The sequence below is a fragment of the Pongo pygmaeus genome, chromosome 2 (genome assembly GCF_028885625.2).
Source record: "Pongo pygmaeus isolate AG05252 chromosome 2, NHGRI_mPonPyg2-v2.0_pri, whole genome shotgun sequence".
NCBI classification, from domain to species: Eukaryota; Metazoa; Chordata; class Mammalia; order Primates; family Hominidae; genus Pongo; species Pongo pygmaeus.
In genome coordinates this window covers 209,302,054-209,325,320 of record NC_085930.1, presented here as the reverse complement: position 1 = coordinate 209,325,320, position 23,267 = coordinate 209,302,054, and the positions used below count along the sequence as shown (strand labels likewise).

The following is a 23,267-nucleotide window of genomic DNA, read 5'->3' as shown; positions in this document are numbered from 1 at the left end:
AGTCTCGTATGCCCTCTCTTACGGGGACACACCAGCTGCCCTTTCCAAGGCATTCAACCCCAATGGCCTGCAGTCTCGTATGCTCTATCTTATGGGGACACACCAGCTGCCCTTTCCAAGGCATTCAACCCCAATGGCCCGCAGTCTCGTATGCCCTCTCTTATGGGGACACAGCAGCTGCCCTTTCCAAGGCTCAACCCCAATGGCCCGCAGTCTCGTATGCCCTCTCTTACAGGGACACAGCAGCTGCCCTTTCCAAGGCTCAGCCCCAATGGCCCGCAGTCTCGTATGCTCTCTCTTACAGGGACACAGCAGCTGCCCTTTCCAAGGCTCAACCCCAATGGCCCGCAGTCTTGTATGCCCTCTCTTACGGGGACACAGCAGCTGCCCTTTCCAAGGCTCAGCCCCAATGGCCCGCAGTCTCGTATGCCCTCTCTTACGGGGACACAGCAGCTGCCCTTTCCAAGGCTCAACCCCAATGGCCTGCAGTCTCGTATGCCCTCTCTTACAGGGACACACCAGCTGCCCTTTCCAAGGCATTCAACCCCAATGGCCTGCAGTCTCGTATGCTCTATCTTATGGGGACACACCAGCTGCCCTTTCCAAGGCATTCAACCCCAATGGCCCGCAGTCTCGTATGCCCTCTCTTATGGGGACACAGCAGCTGCCCTTTCCAAGGCTCAACCCCAATGGCCTGCAGTCTCGTATGCCCTCTCTTACGGGGACACACCAGCTGCCCTTTCCAAGGCATTCAACCCCAATGGCCTGCAGTCTCGTATGCTCTATCTTATGGGGACACACCAGCTGCCCTTTCCAAGGCATTCAACCCCAATGGCCCGCAGTCTCGTATGCCCTCTCTTATGGGGACACAGCAGCTGCCCTTTCCAAGGCATTCAACCCCAATGGCCCGCAGTCTCGTATGCCCTCTCTTACGGGGACACACCAGCTGCCCTTTCCAAGGCATTCAACCCCAATGGCCTGCAGTCTCGTATGCTCTATCTTATGGGGACAGACCAGCTGCCCTTTCCAAGGCATTCAACCCCAATGGCCTGCAGTCTCGTATGCTCTCTCTTATGGGGACACAGCAGCTGCCCTTTCCAAGGCTCAACCCCAGTGGCCTGCAGTCTCGTATGCCCTCTCTTAGGGGGACACAGCAGCTGCCCTTTCCAAGGCTCAACCCCAATGGCCCGCAGTCTCGTATGCCCTCTCTTACAGGGACACAGCAGCTGCCCTTTCCAAGGCTCAGCCCCAATGGCCCGCAGTCTCGTATGCTCTCTCTTACGGGGACACAGCAGCTGCCCTTTCCAAGGCTCAACCCCAATGGCCCACAGTCTCGTATGCCCTCTCTTACGGGGACAGAGCAGCTGCCCTTTCCAAGGCTCATCCCCAATGGCCCGCAGTCTCGTATGCCCTCTCTTACGGGGACACACCAGCTGCCCTTTCCAAGGCTCAACCCCAATGGCCTGCAGTCTCGTATGCCCTCTCTTATGGGGACACAGCAGCTGCCCTTTCCAAGGCATTCAACCCCAATGGCCTGCAGTCTCGTATGCTCTATCTTATGGGGACAGAGCAGCTTCCTGGGTGTCTCGAGTATTTAATGCATATTCCCTAAAGCCATTCACCCAATGTCCACCCTTAGCAAATTGTCTAAGACATTGTCCAGCAAAATCCTTAAAGTCACAGCAGTTGTGGTATCTAACAGTAGTAAAGTTAATAATGTGGTTTTTCTAAAAACAAAACATAATTATTTCTTAGATAATCTGCAAGAATCACCCGCAATTTGTAGATCAAGGAAATAATAGTTTAATGGAACCAAAGTCCAAGTATGAGACAATTAAGAAAGAAAAACGAAATCTCAGTGTTGAACAAAAGGCAAATGGCATGACTAATTACTGAAATTTAATAAGAACACACTGGGCCGGGCATGGTGGCTCATGCTTGTAATCCCAGCACTTTGGGGGTGTCTGAGGCCAGCCTGGGCAACATGGCAAAACCTCGTCTCTACAAAAAAAATACAAAAATTAGCTGAGCACGGCTGTATATACCTGTAGTCCCAGCTACTCGGGAGGCTGAAGTGGGAGGATGGCTTGAGCCCAGGAGGATGCAGTGAGCCAAGATGGTGCCAGAGCACTCCAGCCTGGGCAATTGGGCCAGACCTTAGAAACACTCTCCTCCTGACTCTTCAGGGAGCCAGACAGAGAATTCTATCTTCTGCTGCCTCCTTTGTGTTTGAATATAAAACATAAAAATAAAAGCTTTGTGAAATAAATTTAACCAAGCTAAACAAAACACCTAAATAAAAGCTTTGTCTGGGAAACTTGCTCATCCTCATGTCAATTTCTATTACTGGAGAGCCAAGAAACTCTGGTCAGTAACAAATACCACTGACAACTCGTTCCTGCAAAAGGTGTTGCGTTAAGCAGGAATTATTTTAAAATAATTAAAGCTTGTCATTGGGTCATAAGAAATTGTTTAATATAACAATTCCCTCAATTGAAAACAAGATAAACTAAGAAGTAGATTTTTAAAATATTATTGATGGAAACAAATAGCAGAAATACATAGCATTAAGAATTCTGTTGAAAACTAGAAAGAGACAAATTAGAAGTCAAATAAGAGAAACTTATTGGCCAGGCACGGTGGCTCATGCCTGTAATCACAGTACTTTGGGAGGCCGAGGCGGGCGGATCAGCTGAGGTCAGGAGTTTGAGAATGGCACGGCCAACATGGCGAAACCCAGTCTCTACTAAAAATACAATAATCAGCCGGGCATGGTGGCACAGACCTGTAATCCCAGCTACTCAAGAGGCTGAGGATGAATTGCTTGAACACAGGAGGCGGAGGCTGCAGTCAGCCGAGATCTCCACTGCACCACTGCACTCCAGCATGGGAGACTGAGCAAAACCCTGTCTCAAAAAATAAAAAATTAAAAAAGGAGAAACTTATTGAATCAAACTGGAAACCGAGAGAAAATGGGTGATTTCCTAGTAAAAATACACATTAACAAAATGGACTCTAAAATAAGGAAAATTTAAATATGCCAATTAGCATAGAAAAGCTTGGAGTGACCCTTAGAGATACCCATTAAAAAAGGACCCCAGGGGCAGGGCGTGGTGGCTCATGCCTGTAATCCCAACATTTTGGGAGGACAAGGCGGGCGGATCACTTGAGGTAAGGAGTTTGAGACCAGCCTTGCCAACATGGTGAAACCCCACCTCTACTAAAAACACACAAAAAATGACCGGGGCATCATGGAGCACACTTGTAGACCCAGCTACTTCAGAGGCTGAGGCAGGAGAATTGATTGAGTCCAGGAAGGGGAGGTTGCAGTGAGCGGAGATCGCGCCACTACACCCTAGCCTGGGCAACAGAGTGAGACTGCATCTCAAAAAAAAAGAAAAAGAAAAAAGAAAAATACCACAGGGCCGGGCACAGTAGCTCACACCTGTAATCCCCAGCACTTTGGGGAGGCCGAGGCGGGGGGATCACCTGAGGTCAGGAGTTCGAGACAAGCCTGACCAATATGGTGAAACCCCATCTCTACTACAAATACAAAATTAGCCACATGCCTGTAATCCCAGCTACTTGGGAGGCTAAGGCAGGAGAATCGTTTGAACCCAGGAGTCAGAGGTTGCAGTGAGCCGAGATCTCACCATTGCACTCCAGCCTGGGAAAAAAGAATGAAAATCTGTCTCAAAAAAAAAGTGGGGGAGACCTTAGGCTGGTGCAGTGGCTCACGCCTGTAATCCCAGCACTTTGGGAGGCTGACATGTAAGGATCACTTGGGCCCAGGAGTTCAAGACAAACCTGAGCGACGTAAAGATCCTGCTTAAATTAGCAGTGCATGGTGGCTGGTGCCTATAGTCCAAGCTACTTGGGAGGCTGAGGCAGGAGTATTGCTGGAGCCCAGGAGGTTGAGGCTGCAGTGAGGCATGATCACACCACTGCACTCCAGCCTGGGTGACAGAGCAAGACCTTCTCTCTTTAAAAAAAAAAAAAAAAAAAATCAATCAATAAAAATGTAAAGGCTGGGTGCAGTGGCTCACGCCTATAATCCCAATAATTTGGGAGGCAGAGGCAGGTGGATCACTCGAGGTCAGGAGTTAGGGATCAGCCTGACCAACATGATGAAACCCCATCTCTACTAAAAATACAAAATTAGCCAGCATTCTGGTGCACACCTGTATTCCCAGCTACTCAGGAGGCTGAGGTAGGAGAATTGCTTGAACCCAGGAGGCAGAGGTTGCAGTGAGCCAAGATGGGGACATTGCACTTTAGCCTGGGCAACAGGAGCTAAACTCCATCTCAAAAAACAAACAAAAAAAATTTTTTTAATTAAAAAAAAAAAAAAAAGCATCCAGGCGTGGTGGCTCAGGCCTGCCTGCAATCCCAGTACTTTGGGAAGCCGAGACGAGTGGCTCACTTGAGGTTAGGAGTTCAAGACCAGCCTGGCCAACATGGTGAAACCCCACCTCTTTTAAAAATACAAAATTAGCCCAGTGTGGTGATGCAGGCCTGTAATCCCAGCTACTCAGGAGGCTGATGCAGGAGAAGTGTTTGATCCCAGCAGGCGGAGGTTGCAGTAAGCGGAGATCGCGCCACTGCGGTCCAGCCTGGGCAACAAAGTGAGACTCCATGTCAAAAAAAACAGGCTGGGCTCAGTGGCTCACGCCTATAATCTCAACACTTTGGGATGCCAAGGAGGGTGGATCACGAGGTCAGAAGTTCAAGACCAGCCTGGCCAAGATGGTGAAACCCCTTCTCTACTAAAAATACAAAAAAATTAGCTGGGTGTTGTAGCAGGCGCCTGTAATCCCAGCTCTTGGGGAGGCTGAGACAGAGCATTGCTTCAACCTGGGAGGTGGAGGTTACAGTGAGCTGAGATCACACCACTGCACTCCAGCATGGGAGACAGAGCTAGACTCCATCTCAAAAAAAAAAAAAAACAAGAAAAAAAAAGATAAGAAAAGACACTGCAGGGCCAGAGGGGTTTACAGCTCAGTATTAAGTAACCTTAACAAAATCTGATTTTATTTAAAATGGTCACGGCCAAGGGAAAAAAAGAGTAGTGACTTTCTTCAATTAATTTTATGGTATCATGTCAAAGCTTGATATAGTTAATACATTTCAACTAACTTAGGATGAGAATGTTTATAAAACACACGTCATTTTATCTACCATTACAAATACACTGCAAATTAAACAGACTTTCTCAACAAAAGAAAAACTGTTGTTGACGAGTTCACTTCCGTTAGACGCACACAATGGCTTTTTTGGTTTTGTTTTCATTTGTTTTTGTTTTTTGAGACAAGGTCTCGCTCTGTTGCCCAGGGCTTGAATGCAGTGGCGTGAGCATGATAATGTGCCTACTTTTCCATTTTCCTGTGTTGTTTCCACTGTGTTAACAGATGAGCCTGAAAACACGGAGCACTGAGCAGGCGAGGTGGCTCACGCCTGTAATCCCACCACTTTGGGAGGCCGAGGTGGGTGGATCACCTGATGAGGTTGGGAGTTCAAGACCAGCCTGAGCAACATGGAGAAACCCCATCTCTACTAAAAATACAAAATTAGCCGGGTGTGCTGGTGCATGCCTGTAACCCCGGCGGCTGAGGCAAGAGAATCGCTTGAACCCGGGAAGCGGAGATTGCAGTGAGCCGAGATCGCGCCATTGCACTCCAACCTGGGAAACAAGAGCGAAAGTCCGTCTCAAAAAAAACAAAACCAAACAAAAAATGAGCACTGATCCGGGGGCGCCTGTTTCCTCGACCTCAGGCTGTGGCGCCTGCCAGTCCCCAACATCCCGAACGCCCGACGGCGTCTCCGCGTTCCTCCTCCTCTCCCGGTACCAGGGTCTCTCCCCAGAAACAAACTCGCATTCGTAACCGGCATCTTGGCCTTGCGCTGGGGGTGACCCGCCCAAGCCGCCATGAAGGGACGCTTTTGCACAAAGTGAAGTCCAGGTACAAACAGCCCGACGGGAAACGCGGCCGCGCTCGCTCCGCTGCACTCACAGCGGGGACAGGAAGCCTCTTCCTCACCTTTGCCTAGGCGGCCCCAGGTGCCCGGGAACTGCAGCAGCGTCTCCCTGTCCTCACAGCGGACGCGGCCCCAGGTGCCCCCCGGCGTCCCAAGCCCCGGCCCCTCCTGGGTGGGTCCTGAGGAGAGGCAGCTCCGTCCTCACAGTGGACCCCCCAGGACGCCGCCGTGAGGATCCTACACGGTTCGCGCGCGCGGCCCTCCGGGTTTGGCACGGCCGGGCGCCCCCTCGCGGCAGCTCTGGGGAATCTCTGGAAATCAGCGTCTGATTTTTTCCAGGCGGTGATTTTGGAAATTTCAACTGAACTGGAGACCACCATCCCGTGCCTTGACCGGAACGCATGGAGATAGCAATCAAAGAAGATGGCCAGTTCACGCCTGTAATCCCAGCACTTTGGGAGGCCGAGTCGGGCGGATCACTTGAGGTCAGGAAATCGAGACCATTCTGGCTAACATAGTAAAACCCCATCTCTACTAAAAATACAAAAATTATCTGGGCGTGGTGGCACACGCCTGTAGTCCCAGCTACTCTGGAGGCTGAGGCAGGAGAATTGCTTGAACCTGGGAGGAGGAGGTTGCAGTGAGCCAAGATCGCACCACTGCACTCCAGCCTGGGCGACAGAGCAAGACTCTGTCTCAAAAAAAAAAAAAAGAGAAAAAGAAAAAAAGAAGATGGCCAGTAGACAAAACTCAATTTATTTTCTTTCTTTTCTTTTTACTCTTAAAAAGGGTCTCGCTCTGTCGCCCAGACTGGAGTGCAGTGCCGTGAGCATGATAATGTGCTACTTTTCCATTTTCCTGTGTTGTTTCCACTATGTTAACAAATAAGCCTTAAAACACCAAGCACTGGCCAGGCGAGATGGCTCACGCCTGTAATCCCAGCACTTTGGGAGGCTAAGGCGGGTGCATTGCCTGCGGTCAGGAGTTCGAGACCAGCCAACATAGTGCAACCCGTCTCTACTACAAATAGAAAAAATTAGCTGGGCGTGATGGTGGGTCCCTGTAATTCCAGCTACTCGGGAGGCTGAGGCAGGAGAGTCGCTTGAACGCGGGTGGCGGAGGTTGCAGTGAGCCGAGATCGCGCCATTGCACTCCAGCCTGGGAAACCGAAGCGAAACTCCTTCTCAAAAAAAAAAAAAAAAAAAGAGCACAGATCGGGGGCGTCTGTTTCCTCCGCCTCAGGCTGTGGCCCCTGCCAGTCCCCAACCTCCGACGGCACAACGGCGTCTCCACGTTTCTCCTCTTCTCCCGGGACCAGGGTCTCTCCCCAGAAACAAAATCGCATCCTTAACCGGCATCTTGTCCTGTGCTGGGGGTGACCCGCCCAAGCATCCATGAAGGGACGCTGGTACAAAATGAAGTCCGGGTACAAATGGCCAGACGGGAAATGCGCCGCGCTCGCTCCGCCGCAGTCACAGCGCGGGCAGGAAGCCTTTTTCTCACTTTCTCCTCGGCGGCCCCAGGTGTCCCGGAGCGTCTCCCTGTGCTCACAGCGGGCGTGGCCCCACGTGTCCTAAGCCCCGGCCCCTCCTGGGTGGGTGCTGAGAGGAAGCTCCGTCCTCACAGTGGACGCCCCAGGACGCCGCCGTGCGCTTCGGACCCGGTTCGCGCGCGCAGCCCTCCGGACACGGTTCGCGCGCGCAGCCCTCCGGACACGGTTCGCGCGCGCAGCCCTCCGGACACGGTTCGCGCGCGCAGCCCTCCGGACACGGTTCGCGCGCGCAGCCCTCCGGACACGGTTCGCGCGCGCAGCCCTCCGGACACGGTTCGCGCGCGCAGCCCTCCGGACACGGTTCGCGCGCGCAGCCCTCCGGACACGGTTCGCGCGCGCAGCCCTCCGGACACGGTTCGCGCGCGCAGCCCTCCGGACACGGTTCCCGCGCGCAGCCCTCCGGACACGGTTCGCGCCCGCAGCCCTCCGGGTTTGGCCGGGCCACGCGCCCCCTCGCGGCAGCTCTGGAGAATCTCCGAAAATCTGCGTCTGGATTTTTCCAGGCCGAGATTTTGGAATTTTCAACTGGAATGGAGCCCGCCATCCCGTGCCTTGACGGGAACGCATTGAGATACTAATCAAGGAAGATGGCCAGTTCACGCCTGTAATCCCAGCACTTTGAGAGGCTGAGGCGGGCGGATCACTTGAGGTCAGGAGTTCGAGACCAGCCGGGCCAACGTGGTGAACCCTCGTCTCTACTAAAAATACAAAAATTAGCAGGCATGATGGCGCGTGCCTGTCATCCCAGCTACTTTGGAGGCTGACGCAGGAGAATCGCTTGAACCCGGGAGGCAGAGGTTGCAGTGAGCTGAGATTGTGCCCTGCACTCCAGCCTGGGCAACAGAGCGAGACTCCTTCTCAAAAAAAAAAAAGAAAGAAAGAAAGAAAAAGAAGATGGCCAGTAGACAAAACTAAATTGATTTTCTTTCTTTCCTTTTTAAGAGACAGGGTCTCGTTCTGTTACCCAGGCTTGAGGACAGTGGCATAATCACAGCTCCTGGGATCAGCTTCCAGCTCCTGGGTTCAAGAGATTCTCCAACCTCAGCCTCCCAAAGCACTGGGATTACAGGTGTGAACCACAGTGCCCAGCCCCACCTGATTTTCTTTTATTTATTTTAATTATTTTATTTTCTTTTATTTTTTATTGGGGGGGTGGGTCTCACTATATTGCCCAGGCCGGTCTAGAACTCCCAAGCTCAAGTGATCCCCCCAACTCAGCCTCCCAAAGTGCTAGGATTACATGCGTGAGCCACCATGCACTGCCTGACTTTCTATCAGCAATAATGTATAGGAATAATTTGAACTTGAAATTTAAAAAAAATACCATTTACAATAGCACCCCCAAAATTGAATTTATTAAGTATAAATGTAATAAAATACATCCAAATACGCATTCAGAAAACCTTGGATCATGGTTGGGAAGAATAAAAAATATATAAATAAATGCAGATACTCCTTGTTTAGGAGGAGTACACTCATTACTGTTAGCTTTACCACAAAGCTAAAGTAATGAAGAGAGTGATATTGGTGAAGGAATGGACAAATAGATAAACAGAATAGAATACAGAACCCAAAAGACCCAAATAAATATAGTCAACTGCTTTTGTCAAAGGGGCAAAAATATTCAATGGGGAAAGAAAAGTCTGTTCCACAGATGGCGACAGAACAATCAGAAACCATAAGGAAAAAAATGAATGTAGATACAGACTTCATAGCTCACCCCTAAAAAATCACTCAAGATAGTCTGTAGACTTAAATTTTCAAATATAAAATTGTAAAAGTTATAGAAGAAAATCCATATGACTTTGGATTGGTGATGAGTCTTTAGATACAATACCAAAAGTCAGTTCATAAAATAAAAAAAGATAATGTAGACTTTATTAAAATGACTACTCTGTGAAATATCCCATTAAAAGAATCAAAAAACAAGCCACAGACTGAGAGAAAATATTTAAAAAACAAACCTGAAAAAGACTTGTGTGCAAAATATACAAACAAATTCTAATAACAAGAAGAAAAACAACCCAATTAAAAGATAGACACCTCACCAAAAAAGATATACAGATGACATGCCCGGGTACAGTGGCTCATGTCTGTAATCTCAGCACTTTGGGAAGGGGAGGCAGGCAATCACTTGAGGCCAGGAATTTGAGACCGACATGGTCAACATGGCAAAATCCTGTATCTACTAAAAATACAAAAATTAGCTGGATGTGGTGGCTCGCGCCTGTAATCCCAGCTACTTGGGAGGTGGAGGCAGGAGAATCACTTGAACCGGGGAGGCAGAGGTTGCAGAGGGCTGAGATCACGCCACTGCACTTCAGCCTGGGTGACAGACCAAGATGCCATCTTAAAAAAAAAATGGAGTTTTGCTGTCACAAGCCAAGAAACTAACAGAAGCTGAAGAGAGGCCCGAAATGGATCCTTCCCTAGTGCCTTCAGAGGGAGCATGGCCCTGCTGAGACAGAGTAGAAATGGGACTCAGCCCACCCCCACTAACATGTTGTTCCGTACATGCCCGCTGACCACCAGCCCTTGCAGCGCCACCCTCCAGGTGCCATACTCGCTGGCCAGACCTTGCCAACTGTCTGAAATACACTAAGATAAGCAGCATCTCGCCGTAAGTCTTACCCAAGGGAGTTGACTCTATCACCCTCTTGTGCACGAGGCCAGGAGAATGACTGATCCTTACCCCGGCCTCATTATAATACAAAAGTCCCCACCCAGATATGGGCTTATCTGCTATTTTCTGATCATGCAGCGTGTGTGTTAGCACGATTCTTTACTGCATCTGAGCACCCTTCACTCCACCCTGTAGGTGTAATGACACTCACCTAACTCATAAATTATGCATGTCACCCTCCTTAAGACACCACAATGCACTCCCCTTGGGGAGCCAGCCAAGAATCCTTCCTCCTGGCCAACCTTTAGGGCATAAGACTTAATATGTCTCTCTTCTGCTCAACCTTTAGGGCATAAGACTTAATAAAGCCTTGTCTGGGAAACTTGCTTGGCCTTGTATCAACTTATGTTTCATGGGAGCCGAAGAACATGTAGTCGGGAACACTGCCAACATCTTTCTTTCCAACTTCTGGACTTCGGAACTGAGACAGAGATAAATCTCTGTGGTTCTAAGCTACCCATTTTGTGGCACTTTGTTACGGCAGCCCTAGGAAACAAATGCAGGCACGTTCTGCTCCATCTGCCGCTCTCTCCAGACCACAGCTCCTCCCCAAGCCCACCCCATGAGAGGCTGAGGACAGAAGCAGGACCTTTCACAGGCCACCATCACTGCTGGATGGACACTTTCAGCACTGACTGTCTGGGAGCTCCAGCCTCAGCTCTGTTTCCAGGAGCAAGTGGGAGGATGTGGACAAGGAGGAATGAGGCCTCTGGCCTCCCATGAACTGTCCCTGAACCTCCACCCTGTTGTCCCTGAAGCTGCCCCTGAGCCTCCACCCTGACCTCAGCCCAGAGCTGTCCCTGAGCATCCACCCTGCTGTCCCCGGAGCTACCCCTGAGCCTCCACCCTGACCTCAGCCCAGAGCTGCCCCTGAGACTCCACCCTGCTATCCCCGGAGCTGTCCCTGAGTCTCCACCCTGCTGTCCCCGAAACTGTCATTGAGCATCCATCGTGCTATCCCTAGAGCCCAGAAAGCCTAGGGCTGGCCAAACCTCACCCCTCACTCCTCCTCTGGCCCCTCTTCCCAGCCATCAGCACTTTGGAGCAGCCATGAAGCCCCTTTTAATCTCTAGAAAGGTGCCTCAGGAAGGCACAGAGAGGTCACACCAGGTGGTCGTGGTGCCTTACCTGTGTCCAGTGGGGCCAGGCTGGCCCTTTAAGGGGATGATGGTGGAACAGCTGAGAAACCACACCCCTCTTCTCAGAGAGGCCAGGGATAAAGAAAAGGGACAGCCAAAGGAGGAACCTGTGGGCAGGATGCTGAGGGTAGAGGTTCCTCCCTACAGGCACTGAGCGGAGGGATCCTTCCTCCCTGAAGCTGCCCCTGAGCCTCCATCCAGACAGGACCTCCGACCACTGCTAGGGGCCCATTCTCAGGAGGTTCAGTCCCAGACAAGGGCTCCGGAGACTTAAGTCCATTTTCCAAAAACGGACATGATTCATCTAGCAAGTCAGGGACCTAGAACCTCCAGGACCGAGCCTTGCTAAGGACAGAAGGGAGTAACATGCCCTGGTGGGGGACGTGGGGGCCCAGTCCTCCCGTGGCAGATAGGCAAGTGGCTGTACCCTCCACTCCGTACACCCTGCTGGCAGCACATGCTCTGAGCTCAGGTCCCAGCAACTTCCTGCTCTTCCTCCAGGCCCACAGATTTCCAAGGACCCGCTGGGCCACAGGTGAGCAGTGCAGTGGCCTCCTGGACACAGGGCTCCGAGGCTCCTCGTCGGGTGCCAGCACAGTCCTGGCTCAGCAGCACACCAGCCCTGTGGGCCCCCATCCAAGTCTGGAACAGAGTGCAGGAGGAGGGAAGGGCTCAGGTAGCATGTTCGGAACTCATCCTGGGAGCAGCTGCCTCCTTTCTGGCAAGCCCAGCCTCCCTCCTCCTCCAGGAAGCCCTCCTCCTCCAGGAAGCCCTCCTCCTCCAGGAAGCCCTCCTCCTCCAGGAAGCCCTCCTGAGGTCCACACCCAGAGGCCAAGCAGCGCCTGTGTCTTGGACATTCTGTCTTTCCTCCATGTGCCAGCCCAGCCTCATCATGGGACCCTGAGTCCCTTCAGGCTCCTCACCACTCCGCCAGCACAGGGCCTGGTGCTCACGGCAGCCTGAACCAAGGTACAGATGGTGATGTCTGCCCAGGACAGAGCCAACTCCTGACAGCATGTGCCTCAAGGCCTTTCAGCAGCTGCAGAGACTGGGCATTCCCACCACATGTACACACACAAACACACACACACACACACACACACACACACGAGTCGCCGTCAGGACTGGTGACTTTCAAAGCACTGGGCTAAGGCTAGCAGACCTGGATCTTTCTGTGGGGACACAGGAGGCCCCCGCCTCCAAAAGGAAGCTCTTCCCTTGGTGAGACCAGGAACCTCCATCCCATGCACAACACACAACACACCTCCGTCACTGCACTGCTCCCTAAACCCACAACACACCCTCCATCACTGCACTGCTCCCTAAACCCACAACACACCCTCCATCACCGCACTGCTCCCTGGAGACAAACCTACGGCACCAGATCCCCACCCGCGGGTCTAAATAACCCCTGGCAGGTGCCCTGATTCTCTAGGGAAGGGCTGGTGCCTGCAACAGGATGACAGTCCGGGGGACAGTCATGATCTGTGTCCTGCTCAGCCTTGTACTCGGCTGCCCAGGCCCATGATGGTCACACCTACCACCTAGGGGAAAGGGGGAGACTCTGCCAAGAGCCAGGTGCCTGGTTTATGGTTCAAATTGAACATTTGGACAAAAATCTTGAAAACTAGGCTCCTCATTGAGAGAGAAAAGGATTTTTCTGCATAGTAAGCTGGAGCCACGGTGTGGAAGGGACATTCTTGCCACACAGGGCCCAGGGATGCCCTAGGGCACAGGGAGGGAAGATCCTGGAGAAGAGGGGTCAGCTTGGCTGAGAACCCAGGAAGGGGCCCTCACTGCTTCTTGTCCTTTGCCCAAAGCGAGAAGTCAGAGGGGAAAAACCAGAGACCATTCAATGGAGCCCTCCCTCTCCCCCTCCTCCCACCCAGGGGGCATGAACCGCCAGCCCAGCAGGGAGGGGAGGGGCTGATGCAACCCCCAAGTTGCTCACTGGTTCCTGGGCTGTGGGGGCCCAACAGGGGCACAGATGGGGAATTGCAGAGCCCACTCCACAGCTGTGGTGCCAGCATGTGATCCGTGGGGACCAAGGGACCAGGCAGAGCAGGAGCCCAGAGGCAGTGAGAGCCCCAAGGGCAGTGCACACACCACAGACCCTTCCCCACTGCCACAGGACAGACATCTTCGCAGAAGGAGGAGGTGAGGCACGTGGTGCGTGCAGACAGCCGCAAACCAGAGGGGACAGAGACAAGTCATGAGAAACTTACATTTTTCCATCAACAGTGGAACTGGAGACATGAGAACAAAAAGAAATCAGTAATGGAGAATAAAGCTAGTTTTTCCCCACTTGAGACACAGCGTATAAATTGAAATAAACTGAATATACAAAAAAGGCTCCAAGCACTGACAAGGCTCCCATACTGGCCGCCAACCCTCATGAAAGCCAACATCTCGGGCAGGCCAGAGCTCTGGGCAACACCTGCCCCCGACGCCCTGCCGTGGTCTCTGCACACACCTGGAAGTTCCCATTGTGCACACCATAGAGGGGCTGGAAGAACACCGCTGGAGAGGGCACGTTCTAGTAGAAGGTTCTCTTCACCCTAAGGCCAGGAGACGCCAGTCAGAGGCCTACAGGGACCCAGGTGGCCTGAGGTCACTGCAGAGGCAGAGCTTCCTTCCATCAGCAGGAGGCCCGCCCAGCTCATCCCTGCCACTGCCTCTCTCCCATCTCATCACATCCCAACCCACTCTCAGGGCAGGACCCAACTGGGCCTCCTTGCCTAACGGCTGCACAGAACTGATTTATACTGAGGTGCGCATCCTTTACAGCGTGAGCTGCGATGGCGGGTTCAGAACAGGGAGTTATCAGCTAGATCCTCAGCCCACAGAGGGAGCCGCACCTCCAGACTCTCTGTCTTTGCCATCAGCACATCTGTGGCTCCCACCCCACCCAGTGTCTCCCTGAGCACCTGACTTGCTGCCAAGGATCCACTGACCCTCTCATAAGGATGTCACCTGGGGCTCCAACCCAACAGGTGTAAATAGACCTTGCCAACCTTCCCGCAAGGCTGTGCCCCATTTCCCCACCTCAGGGGTCACCACTCATATCTCATCCAGCCACACGTCCCCTCTATTTCTTCTCCTAAGACCCTGCAATTCCCTCCACCTTGCTCTACCTCCATTTCTTTCACTGGCTCATGCCAAATCATCTCCCTGTGGGCACCCCACTGGCCCCCAGCAGCTCCCCTATGCCCCCTTTTCCCAGCAATCCATTCCTCAAAACAAACTAGGTCATGTTACACAGTTTCACACTTTCCTTTGCTCCAAGGAGAAGCCAAGCACCCTCCCACTTAGCACCACCCAACACCCCTCTCCCCACACCCTCTTCCTCACATCCGCGGCCTGACATGGCCCCTGCACCCCCTCTTGTAACCTGACATGTGGTGCATGAGGCGTGATGGTTTATTTAAGGAGGGCCCTTGTCCATCTTGTTCTCTAAGGCATCTGCCAGGGTGAGAACAGGGTCCTGAGCACACTAGATGCCCCAACTGTCCTTTCGTAGAACATGTGAACAAATGAACAAACCAAGCTCCTCCAGAGGCAGAAGACTAGGACCCCAGGCTCTTGATCTCGGTGACTCTGAGTCTGGTCAGGACCAAGCTGCCCTTATCTTCAGCCTCTGCCTCAGATGCCCCTTCCCTTCTCTCCCCTGGCAACTTGACAACTCTCTACTGGCCCAGAGTGGAGACTTGAAAAGCCCACCCCATCCAGGACCAGGCAGTGGAGAGGGGAGGGGAGGAACCAGACAGAGGTGGCCCTTGACGGCCCACCCACCACACACTCACACATACACTGACATGTACACTCTTACACGCTCACACATGTACATACACACACACATCAGCTACCTACCTGGGCGACAGCTTGGACAGGAGTTAGATCGGGCCAGTCAGCAGGAGAAAGACAGACACAGCAACAAAGGTGTTGCCTGGCTGCCCCCAGGGTGGGATCAGAGGGCCTGTGGGCAGGAAGGGCCCAGGGCTATGAGCAGCGTCAGTGCCAGGAGGCTCCCCTAAAACCCACCTGGCAAAAGCGCACCCTTTAGTGCTCTGGGCCAAAGTGGAAGGTTTGTGATGAGCCTTGGAGGTTTGTGTCACCTGCTGAAGGACCTTGTGTGAGCCACACTCCTGGGCCTCACTCTTCCCATCTGCCACACAGTGGGTCATAAGGTCCCTGGGCTGTCTCAGCACTGCAGTGCGCAAGGGTCAGCCCAGCACTCACTAAGGACACTGAGGTCATGTCCAGCCTCCAGGCAGGAGCACCAACCCTAGTGTGCAGCCCTGCCACCCTCACTCCTAACAGGAGCCACTGACTGTGGGTTCCCAGGAAGCCCCAGAGTTGGCAGGTGTTTATTTCCTCCCTACAGATGTCAGAGCTTCAGAGGAAGGGGGTCAAACTGGGGCTTGGCTGCCTCAGGGAGGGGCTTCCAGGAGGCTGAAAGGGTGCAGGGGACACCCAGCCCAGACTCTGGAAGTGCAGCAGCCATAGCAGCAGCCACCTTGTCTCTGAGGAGCCTGGAAGCACACAGGCTGGCTCCACTCGCTCCACTGGCCTGTGTAACGCTCCTTCTGTGCCACGTCATCCTCCAGCATGGCCATCTGGACACGCAGCCTGGCCTCAAGGATAAAGCCAGGGTCCAGCTCAAAGGCTTCAAGTATGAGCCAGGTCACCCCGACAATGTGATCCCTGTGCTAGGCCCGCTGTGGGGGTGGGGACAGTTAGCAGGTACTGAAGGTGGGGCTGGGTCCCCCTCGAGAATACACACACACACACACGCTCACATACACACAGGAACACATCTGTGTTCACAAAAGCACACTCACCACGTTCACGTGCACACCCACAGAGAGAAGGCACACTCACACTCACACACAGACACAGCTGCGTTTGCCCACAAATACACATGTGCACACACAGGCAAACATGTCTACAGGCACACTTTCACACTCATCACACTTGCATGTACACTCATAAACACAAGTGTGTGCACAGAAGCAACTCACCACACTCACATACACATTCATACCTGTAGGCATGCCCATGTGCACACTCACATATACAACCATGAGGCACACACTCATGTACACTTACAAACACAAACATGGGCACACTTACATGTGCACACACATAAACACAGGCGCTCTCACCCTACTCACATACACACATGAAGCACACACATGTGCATGTGAGCATGTGTGCACACACACACCTGGCTCTAGCGCCTCCCCTCCTCTTCACTCCAAGTTGACCTCTCCTTATGTAGGCTGGGTAGTCTGCCCTGGACTGCTGCTCCCAGGAGAGAGGCCCCCAGGGGAAGCAAGCCGAAGCGTTACCTCCCAGGCCTCTTCCTGCCTCTCGAAGGCCAGGTCATAGCTGAGAAGTGTGGTTCTCAGCTCCAAGGCAGGACTGATGCTCTAGGTCAGGATGCAGTGGCCAGAGCTGATGTTGCTCTGTGAAGGGGTGGCCTGCCCCTCCACACCTGTGGGTATTTCTAGTTGGGTGGGATGAGAGACTGAGAAAAGAAATAAGACACAAAGTATAGAGAAACAACAGTGGGTCCAGGGGACCGGCACTCAGCACACCAAGGACCTGCACCGGCACCGGTCTCTGAGTTCCTTCAGTTTTTATTGATTATTATTTTCGTTATTTCAGTAAAAAGGAATGTAGTAGGAGAGCAGGGTGATAATAAGGAGAAGGTCAGCAAAAAACATGTGAGCAAAAGAATCTATGTCATAATTAGGTTCAAGGGAAGGTACTATGCCTGGACGTACACGTAAGCCAGATTTATGTTTCTCTCCACCCAAACATCTCAGCGGAGTAAAGAATAACAAGGCAGCATCGCTGCCAACATGTCTCGCTTCCCGCCACAGGGCAGCTTTTCTCCTATCTCAGAATTCAACAAATGTACAATCGGGTTTTACACTGAGACATTCAGTTCCCAGGGGCAGGCAGGAGACAGCGGCCCTCCTCTATCTCAACTGCAAGAGGCTTTCCTCTTTTACTAATCCTCCTCAGCACAGACCCTTTACGGGTGTCGGGCTGGGGGATGGTCAGGTCTTTCTCATCCCACAAGGCCATATTTCAGACTATCACATTGGGAGAAACCTTGGACAATACCCAGCTTTCAAGGGCAGAGGTCCCTGCGGCTTTCCACAGTGCATTGTGCCCCTGGTTTATTGAGACTAGAGAATGGCAATGACTTTTACCAAGTATACTGCTTGTAAACATTTTGTTAACAAGGCACGTCCTGCACAGCCCTAGATCCCTTAAACCTTGATTTTATACGACACATGTTTTTGTGAGCTCCAAGTTGGGTCAAAGTGGCTGAGGCAAAGCTACAAATTAACAACATCTCAGCAAAGCAATTGTTTAAAGTACAGGTCTTTTTCAAAATGGAGTCTCTTATGTCTTCCCTTTCTACACAGACACAGTGACAGTCTGATCTCTCTTTCTTTTCCCTACAGCTCTGCAACTCAGAGTGGGTCCAGCTTCACTGGAACAGAGTGAATCTACGTCAGGCTGAAGCCCCATGGGTCTGGGTGTGTCAGTCAGCACACCCAAGACTGGGGATCTGAAAGATTCCCAAGGGGCATGGTCAAGGCCCTCTCAGACCAAGCACCTCACTGGGAGACTGGTCCAGAAAACCTTCAGGAGGGACAGGACAGCAATGACTTCCTCTGACCTCTGCAGCTAGACTAGGAGGTTTCTAAATCTTGCTTCCCCTTTCCTTCACAGTCTGCTGCTGGGAGTTCTTCCCAGCATCTTACTGGAGTCCTTCCTGGTATGACTGAAGTGCATTTCACATGACTTAAGTGCCAGCCACTGCCCCAACTGGCAGCCCTGCATCTTTATTTCTACAAAACCCTGCCCCTGCAGTAACCACGTGGGCCCTCCCCTCCCAGGGGCCAAGCCTGCCCCCAGCCCTGGATCTTACTTGGCTGGGACTGAGAACACTCACTGGGCCACAGGGGTCCCAGGCTGCAGGGCCCTGCTCCCAGCCCCCAAGCAGCCAGGATGTTCTTGCCAAGGGGCCCCACCCCAGGCCTATAGCCGCTGCTCACCGTGTCTCCGGGGCAGGTACTCCGGGTCCACCAGGCTGACCTGCTCCCTCCCAGACACGCATTTGGAAAGTGATGATGAAATTGTCGGACGGCAGGAGCACCGCCTCGGGCGGCAGCACAACAGTGCACTCACGGCCCCGCAAGATGTACTTACGTGTGCCACCAGGAGCCTGGTTGCTGGAAAGGGCATGTGTCAGCACCACGGGGTTGCTACACTATCCTGGCATATCTGCTGCAATCCTGGGGACCTCACCCTCATCCCTGTCCAGGTGGGCATGGCCCTCCACCCTCACCTAGTGAAGAGGAGCCTGGGGCTGGAGCCCTGGCCCAGCTCTGGGGCAGACCAGTGGCAATCGATCCTGAGAATGTTGTTGGTGAGGCAGGTGGAGGTTCCAGCCCTTGGCCCTGGAGACAGTGAAGGTCGGGAGCCCACATTGAGTGCTTCAGGGCAGAGCTGAGTTGGGGGGTTGCGGGGGGATCTGACAGCTGACACCCTAGCAGGGCAGTTACCAGTGAATGATCCCAGAATCTGTCCAGGAAAGCACTGGGAGGCCTGGGAAGTGATGGGCTCTGACCCATGGTACATGGGCAAGTCAGACCCAGAGAGGCGTCAAGAGGGTGAAGGAAGGGAGACTAAGGTCTGTCCAGGGACTGAAGATAGGAAGGTAAAGGAAGCAAGAATAGAGACTGAGTTCCAGGCTGAACCCTAGAGGACATGCCCCAGCACAGTTTGGGCCAAACTTTCCCTAGGGTCTCAACATCAGACAAACCAGTCCCCCAAACATGCCCTAGTTCTCCACACACCTCATACAGACACTAGTGCCCAGCCCTCACCTCATCCTTCCCCTGAGACAGACTCCAGAGCAGACACAGGTGCAGACGCAGGTGCAGGCCAGGAGCCAGGTGCCCATGTCTCGCCTCAGGGCCTCACTCTCCAAGGTCCAGCCTGCAAGGGCCTGGGCTGAGGGCCCGTGCGAGCCATCCCTCTCTGGAGGGGTGCTCCCCATGAATTGCTCCCCAGCAGAGTGCTCCATGGGTCTCCATCTGCACTCACACGGTGTCCTGTGAAAGACACTGGGCACCACTACCCAGAGTTTACTGATAAGGAACTGAAGCTCAGAAAGGCACTTGACCCAGCCAAAGACTCATGGCTTCAGGGTGTCAGATGTACCCTCAAACTTAGATCTGGACTCTGACTTAGCTAGGTCTCCATGTCCACCAAGAAGGCTCCTCTCTAGGATGGGCATCCTCTGCCAGCCCATCCCCTGTCCCTGGGCCCAGGCCCCATTCTGCAGGGGAGTCAGGATTGGGGGAACCAGTCACTACTTACAACCACCACAGGTGCATTCTCTATGAAAATTCTCAGAACAGCTCTGTAAGGGAGAAGCACTGTCCCCATTCACAGGCTGAGTCCCAAGGAGTGAAGCAGGGAAAATGACTTGGGCAGGGTCACACAGATGGTCTCTATGCATTCTTTTTTTCTTCTCTCTCTCTCTTTTTTTTTTTTTTTTGAGACGGAGTCTCCCTCTGTTGCCCAGGCTGGAGGCTGGAGTGCAGTGGCGTGATCTCGGCTCACTGCAACCTCCGACTCCTGGGTTCAGGTGATTCTTCTGCCTCAGCCTCTCAAGTAGTTGGGATTACAGGTGCCCACTGCCACCCAGTTAATTTTTTTGTATTTTTAGTAGAGACGGTTTCACCGTGTTGGCCAGGCTGGTCTTGAACCCGTGACCTCAAGTGATCCACCAGCCTCGGCCTCCCAAAGCCCTGGGATTACAGGAGTGAGCCACCATGCCCAGCCTCTATGCATTCTCTCTCCCTTTTGTCTTCTTAAATAAAGACCCATCCCACGATTCTGTCCCAGGAAGGTGGACGAAGGCAGCAGCGGGGTATCGATGCAACAGACAGCACTTCCAGAGCTCTGTTGTACCCGTTCCAAGGTGCCTCCAAGGGAAGGCACACCAGAAGGGCAAAGCCCTCTATGATGGAGTGTGAGGCGTGAGCCCCAAGATTCCTGGGGGAGCCAGAGGCTGGCTGGAGATGAGGGGCTGGGTGTCAGGAAGCTCGAGTGTGGGAAGGCTACTGATGCCCTATCACCCTATTTGCAGCTCCAGATGATACACCAATAGCTTCTAAGCAGGAAGCAGGGCCAGCCTGGTTACACAAGACTGACTAGTGTTAAGGAGGAGAAAAAAAACAGACATACAGCATGCACGCTTTGTTGTTGTTGTTGTTGTTGTTGTTTTTTGAGACAGAGGCTAGAGTACAGTGGCGCAATCTCAGCTCACTACAAACTCTGCCTCCTGGGTTCCAGTGATTCTCCTGCCTCAGCCTCCTGAGTAGCTGGGATTACAGGTGCGTACCACCACTCCCAGCTAATTTTTGTGTTTTTAGTAGAGACGGGGTTTCACCACGTTGGTCAGGCTGGTCTTGAACTGCTGACCTAATGATCCGCCCGCCTCAGTCTCCCACAGTGCTGGGATTACAGGCATAAGCCACCATGCCTGGCCCAGCATGCACGCTCTTAAGGAACTCACACACTCTCAACAGGGAGTAGGCACTACTCTAACCCCACTCCTGCAGCCTACCCAGGTACCCACAGGACAGTCCCCTGTTAAGACTGATGATCGGGAAGCCTCACCCTTCCCTAGAATGGAGCGTGCAGTCTGGCACCACCGGCCACAACATGAAACACTGTGGCAAGTTCTCTGCAGCAATGTCTGTCCCTTCTTGCAGCAGTTACTGGAAAGGTAGGAATGGGAAGACAGTCAGCCTGCTCTTGGGATATGTGAGGGCAGGGTTGGAGTGACCACCAGGACCTGGGGGAAGCACAGGCACAACAGCCACAGCTGAGAGCTGACCCAGGCCCCAAGATGGACAACCGCTGCCCCGGCAGTGGAGAAACACCCACATTTGTGTAGAATCAGGCCAGGCCAGCCACAGGCTAACCCAGGAGCAGATGGCTTGAGAGCAGGGAGCGGGGTGGCTCCAAGCTCAGCAGTCCTCATTTCTAGACAGGGAGAGGGGATGGTAGGGCAAGACCCACATGTGACACCTGAGAGCTACAAAGGAGGAGGCCAGGACACCCCCTGGGGGAGCACTGGAGTGTTGGGTACAGTGACAAGGGGGTATGGCCATCTGAGGGGAAGGTCTCTGCTTTTCCTCTGCACTGAAAACTCACAGCTGTACCTGGTAAGCTGAGCAGGGCAGGGTTACCACCCTCCTACAGATGAGGAAACTGAGGCTCAGAGACCTGGGACCTGCCCAATACCTGGCTCCTGACACCTCTGTTCTTGGCACATTCCCACCAGCTTCTGCACAAGCCTGTGAACTTCCCGAGGGCAGTGCCTGCAAGGCACCCTCAGCACATGCCCCAGCAGAAGGCACCACAGTGCTTTATAAATGGGGTGAAGCTACAGGCAGACCTGCGTTCCCCCATCCTTGACCACAGGACCAGGCAGTCGGCAGGTGCACACACCCCCACACCCACAGGCTCCGTGCTCCTGGATGTCACCAGGGAGGCCTCACCACAGCTCAGACAACACCAGGTCACAGGACAGTTGTGAGAGCAACAGGGGAAGCCAGTGTCCGCCACCTGGGACAGAGCTGCCCCTGACACCTCCAGTCCTGCTGGGAAGCCTGGCTGACATCACTGCCCAGCACACCCTCTCCTGCATTGGATCTGTGGACATAGCCTCCAGCCCATGGTCACTCTGGGCCCTTCTTAGAGCCTCACCTGTTCCATGGCCTCAGCATCAAGGCCTGGCCCAGATGACCACTGGGCCTCACGGCCTGCCTGCCCTGGTTCCCTGGGCCACTATGAAGCTGTGGGCTGCCCTGCAGCTAGACCCTTCCCTCAGACCACAGGCTCTGCCACACCCACGGGAGGGTCTTCAGGCAAGCTCAGCCCTTCACCCTCCCTTAGCTGGGCAGGGTGGCCCACGCCTATAGTCCCAGCTCCTCGGGAGGCTGAGGTGGGAGGATCTCCCGAGCCTGGCAATTTCAGGTTGTGGTGAGTCATTATTGCACCACTGTACTCCAACCTGGCTGACAGTGAAACCCTGTCTCCAAAAAAAAAAAAAAACCAGTAACTGCTGCAAGAATATGCCCAAAGATGAGAAACTAACGCAGCAAAAAAGGAAGTGTAAATATGTGTTAAAACTGGCAGTGGTAAAAGCATGTGTGGAGCAGGAAAAAGCTTAGGCGGACAAATGTACAAAGCTTGTGAAAACATAAAGTGCTTAAAGTGTATGGTTTTTTACTCCATCATCATTATTATTACTATTATTATCATTATTATTATTATTGAGACGGAGTCTCACTCTGCTGCCCAGGCTGGAGTGCAACGACGCGATCTCAGCTCACTGCAACCTCTGCCTTCCAGGTTCAAGTGATTCTCCTGCCTCAGCCTCCACAACTAACCCTCCCCCGGGGCCTCCGTTTCTAGGAAAGGTTGCGCCTGCTGCAGAAACTCCGGGCTCGCCAGGAGCTCATCCAGCAGGCCGGAGGGGAGTGCAGACGAGCGCCCCGGCTCCTGGAGGAGCCCCGTCTCGGGGGACGCCCGGACGGCTTGCACCTGCCCCTGCCGCGCGGAGGCCTCCGGGGGCGCGGGCTGGGGAGGTGGGGCTGCCCCGGCTTGGGGTTCCCACGCCGCCCCGGCGACCTGGGGACCCTGGCCCCAGCCCCACCACGGACTCCCCTGGGACGCGAGGGGCGGGAAATGCAGGGGGTATTTCAGAATTCAGTCTTCCTCACAGAATCGCAAAGTTCACGTTTCACAACCATAAAGAAACTATTTACGCTAAAAATGAGACTTTTTATGGAGTTGCACTTAGAAAACT

At 53.2% G+C, this 23,267-nt stretch overlaps 1 pseudogene; it reads right to left on the bottom strand.

Annotated features, from left to right (window-relative positions):
* Nucleotides 1-11,097: 11,097 nt before the first annotated feature.
* LOC129033017 (interleukin-9 receptor-like) lies at nt 11,098-19,463 on the bottom strand (annotated as a pseudogene).
* Between the last annotated feature and the right edge of the window lie 3,804 nt (nt 19,464-23,267).